This window comes from Phalaenopsis equestris, unplaced genomic scaffold (genome assembly GCF_001263595.1).
Source record: "Phalaenopsis equestris unplaced genomic scaffold, ASM126359v1 Scaffold000180, whole genome shotgun sequence".
Taxonomy (NCBI): domain Eukaryota; kingdom Viridiplantae; phylum Streptophyta; class Magnoliopsida; order Asparagales; family Orchidaceae; genus Phalaenopsis; species Phalaenopsis equestris.
Genome location: NW_018164622.1, coordinates 1216174 through 1221320, shown reverse-complemented (window position 1 = coordinate 1221320; position 5147 = coordinate 1216174).

Sequence of the window (5147 nt, the reverse complement as noted above, 5' to 3'; positions counted from 1 at the left end):
TTAGCCAATCCATTTTCGACTTAATCTTTTCAAGATCCATCGAAACTCATGCTCCACTAACCCCCAAAAAAGCCACTTCTTGAATTTAAAATCCACACTTAGAAAATTTGGCATAAAGTTTATTCTCTTGAAGAGTATTCAGTGCTGCTTTTAGATTTTGGACATGCTCCTCTTCATTCTCAGATTATACCAAAATATCGGCAGTGAAGATAATAACAAATCGATTCAAGTAAAATTTGAAAACTATATTCATAAATCTATAAAGGCAGCAAGGGCAATAGTCAACTCAAAGGACATCACAAGAAATTTATAGTGCTCATATCAAGATCAAAAAATGGTCATTGAAATGTCTAAATCCTTGATCATCAACTGATGATAGCCTGATTGAAGGTCAATCTTGGAAAACATATAAGAACCTCGTAATTGATCACATAAATCATCTATACAAGGAAGCAAGCACTTGTTCTTTGTGGTCACCTTATTGGACTCTATGTGGTCAATGCACAATTGCATGCTTTCATATTTCTTTTTCACAAACTGAACTTGTGCTTCCCAAGATGAAACACTAGGTCAAATGATTTCTTTATCAAGCGATTCTTGTAATGGATCTTGAGCTCTTGGAGTTTCAAGGCGACTGTTTGACATGGAGCTTTAGAAATTGGAGTGATCCCTTGAAGTAAGTCTATGGTGAACTCGATCTCATGATCGGGTGGCAAACTATATAAATCTTCAGGAAATGCATCAGCAAATTCCTAAACAACTAAAACACCATCTAAGCTAACACTTGATTTCTTAGAATCTATCACATGAGCTAAATAACCAACACACCCATAGATATTTACATATAAGCCTTAATTGTAGAAACTAGATAAGGAATAACTCATCTACTACCCTTGAAGCAAAATGGAACTGAGCTAGGTATATAGAAATTCACCTGTCTCTTATGACAATCTATAATTGCATGATATGCAGATAACTAGTATATACAAAAGATTACATCAAACTCAGCTAATGGGAAAACTATGAGAGCAATAGATATATGCATGTCATTAATGAAAATTTCATATCCTCAAACACACATAATAACAATCACAGGTGAGTCAGATGAAATAATGATTGATATATATGAATATAATGGGAAAATCAATGCACTAAATACAATCTTGTTTGATATAAATGAATGAGTTGCCCCATAGTAAAATAGTACCCGTGTCGGTTTCTTTAAAATAAGGATGAAAAATGTCACCACACCAAAAGCTTCACGAGCTTCTTCCTATGTCATAATGAATGCTCACACTGGAATCGTCTATTTTGGTTGCTCTAGAGCTTGAGCTCATTGCGGCTGACATTACACCATTAAGGATCTTTTATACATCAATGACAACTATTAAGGTTGTCGATACTGCTGGTAACGTGGTGCAGGAGGACGCTGATGATACGGTTATGATGTTACCATTTGCTACTGTTGTTGTTGAGGTTAAAGATAACTTTGTTTTGCTTGACCCCTTCTTTGATGCTTCTGAAATTTTCATCCTTTTAATTTATGTCATTATTCTTGTGATGAGACTTGAAATTAATTTTTTTGGGGTTTGTTGTGGTAGACCTTGAACTTTGAGGGGACAATCCTTAGCGTTATGATCAATATTGTAACAGTTGATGTATTTGCCGAAAACTGAGCTACAAGTCCCAAAATATCATTTCCCACAACAAACACATGGAGGAATCATTTTTTACTCCTGCACATGGTGATTTTGATGTTGTTTCCTAGGGAACTCTCATTAGCTTGCTTATCTGAATTATTCCGCTTTCTGACATACCTCTCCTCTCAAGCATTGATCTCTCACATGAATAGCTTGATCCACTAGTTCTCTGTAAGTTACATTTAACAGTTGATACACACCTTTGAATGCCCTCTCTCAAGCCAACCATTATGTGGTAGAACTTTTGATCTTTATGTTGATCAATTGATGGGATGAAGAGAACAATCCTAACAAATTTTGTCTCGTACTCCTGAATGGTCTTTGTTCCTTGCTCTAGCTTTCTTAAGTCATTCATGAGCTTGGTCAAGTCCGTTATAGGGAAATATTGCTCTAGGAACTATCTCTCAAAATTTCCTCAGAAACTATTGCGTTTGCATCAAAAGTATTGCGACAGTGACTTTCACGCCAATCGTCGGCACCTTCACGCAATTAGAATGTCACAATGTCCACCTTACGGTCTTCGGGGCTCTTTTATTCTCAAAGCCTCCTTTTAATGTCACAAAGCCATGCATTGGACTTGATCGTTTCTACTGTGCCATTGAAGGTAGGAGGACATGTCTTCAAAAACTGACCCATCAGTCGATCCCTAACACTTACATTAGTCATTGTCATTGGTAAGGTTGATCCTCAATGGCGGCTACTAGTGGGATTGATTAAGTGGCTTGTATTGTTGATTGCATCGCTTGCTGGATAGCTTTGACCACTTTTGCAGTTTGGGCTACAAAGATAACTTGTAATGCTTTAGTAACATTATGAGCTACAACCTCAGATGAGAGTTTTTATGTTGAAATTTTGTGCTTCAGTAATCTCAATAGTTTGAGCAGGATCAACAAGATGGCAATTAGGGGAGTAGAGAACCTTAGAAGCAGTCACATCATTTATGGTAGCTCTCTGGACTCCTCTTTCGCGAGCGACTACATCGCCTCTTTTCTTTGGGGCCATTCTAAACAATTGAAATACACTCAAAATTAAAATAAATTAAATACTAACTTATAAGAATAACCCATCCCCTAACCAATCATAAGAAGTCAAGAGACATGAGATGTAATGTCAAGGTAGGTTAATTACAAAATACTGGCTCTGATACTACTTTGTCAAACCCCGGATTCGGAAGGTGGTACACGATGACAACACAGGGCATGATGAAATGAAATGAACCTGTTTTATATTCTGAAAGATGACTTGCATGCAAACTAAAAGGGAAATATGTATTTTTTTAATATTGAAAATTTTAATGATACAACTGGATTGAAAAAAAAAAAACTAACTGAATCAAATCAGAAATGATAACATGAAACGACTATCCTGATTGAAAAAAATACAATAGCTAGGAGAAATACTGAAAATACTAAGACGAGAAAAACTAAAACCAAAAAAACTTGCTCTGGTGTCAGAAATGATAACATGAAACGACTATCCTGATTGAGAAAAATACAATAGTTAGGAGAAATACTGAAAATACTAAGATGAAAAAAACTAAAACCAAAAAAACTTGCTCTGGTTGAGACAATTTTACTAGTGGTTAAATAAAACATGTGCAAAACTATCAAAAAATGAGTTTGACAAACCCAGTAAATAACATCAATCCATTAAATTATAAATAGCAAGAAGAATGAGACATGCAATATGTACAACAAATAAGGACACCAATATGTGCATATGTAACATTATAAGACAACAAGCGAGATGTAAATATCAAATATTCATATCATTCAAAAACATATAGCCATTTTCTATCAAGTTTCTTATTATTCAATTTCAAGCTAATATTTATATAATTTCAATTTATTATTTATATAGTCAGTTCTAAGGGATACTCTGAAACCAGGAAGATCAATATTAACCCAAGAAAACCGCGTGATATTCTTTAGAGTCGTCACTCTATGGGTCTTTCGGTCCGGCTAGCCAAAATCTAAAGGAGTTCTGCCGACATGTATATCATCACACACAAACATGCCAAATTGTTTTCACCGTATAAAATGTAACAATTCTGTAATTTTACAGAGACTTATGATATGACAAAAGCAATTTCATGCAAGTGCAGAAAAAAAAGAGAACATTATTGCAAGATTAATTCAAATATGTAGAAAACTTTATAACAATAAATTAAGACAAGTAGTAACCTCATCATGGACAATAATTAAAACATATAATAATCATAAAATTGAATTAAAAGTGCATGACTGACAATCCTAAAAAATAACTATGAATTAACTAGAATTAACAATGATTAACGACTCTAGCTAGGAATTGTATGCTTATCCTTTAATAAAAAAAATAGTTATTTACCTTGAGGTGGTAACCAAGATACTCCCACAAATTCAATGATTCCATTAGTAATCCTACACCAATTAAAAATAAAATTAATTATGCTAACCTAATCGATGAGCATTGTTACAACTATTATTGTTATTAATTTTTATTATTATTAGAATATACAACTATTATTGTTATTAATTTTTATTATTTTTAAAAGAAGGAAATTATGAATTTAATTAACTTTAATAATATTATCAAAATAGTATTTTGTTTTTTTTTATTTTGATATAGGGGAAAATTAAAAAATTATGAATTAAGTGTTGGGAAATTTACATAAATAACCCTGAAATTTTAATAATAGTAAAAAAAAAAATGACATCGAATCCTACAAGCCCTCAAGTCCTATTCATCTTTCGGTTAGCCTCATGGATTTGTTAAATCTCGTAGGAAGACGGATTCACAAGATTCAGATAAGTGCGCGTGAGGGAGAAAGGCGGAGTAGACGAGGTTACCTTCCTCGATGGTTTCAAGTAGGAGCGGACAAAAGGAGAAGAGGTGTCATAATCTTGTTGTTGCCTTCTTGGCGAGCTCCAAGCTGAGTTGCTATGTTGCATGTTTTCTGGTATAGGATAAGGAAGTTTGGGGCCAAATTGAGAGAGAGAGGAAGGATGGAAATCAAGAGAAGAGAGTGGCAAGATTGCCGTTCAATGCCCTAACGTCCTAACCCATGCTTTGTTCTTATAAGAAAGAGAGACGATAGTCAATAGACAAGTCAGAAAAGCGGCAACAATAAATCAAGAGAAAAGGGAAGAAAATCACGATCTTGAGCAGGGGAAGCAGCAAAATATGAAAAATCACGTGAAAATAAGAAAAATGTAAGAGAAATATTTTTATTCCTACAAAATCTATAGATTTGGGTGATTTGCATGTAAATATAAAATTTTAGGTGAGAGCTGTGCTGTGTATCTAAATACTACTTTAATATAATAATGTTTGCAGCTTTGAGTATCGTTGATGTCTTGAACCTGAACCCGACCGGTTTAAGTTCCCTTCCGCCGGTCTAGTTCGAACCCACCCCGATAGCCGATAAACCCTATGCGGCTGCAAAAGGATATCGAGGGAAACAAA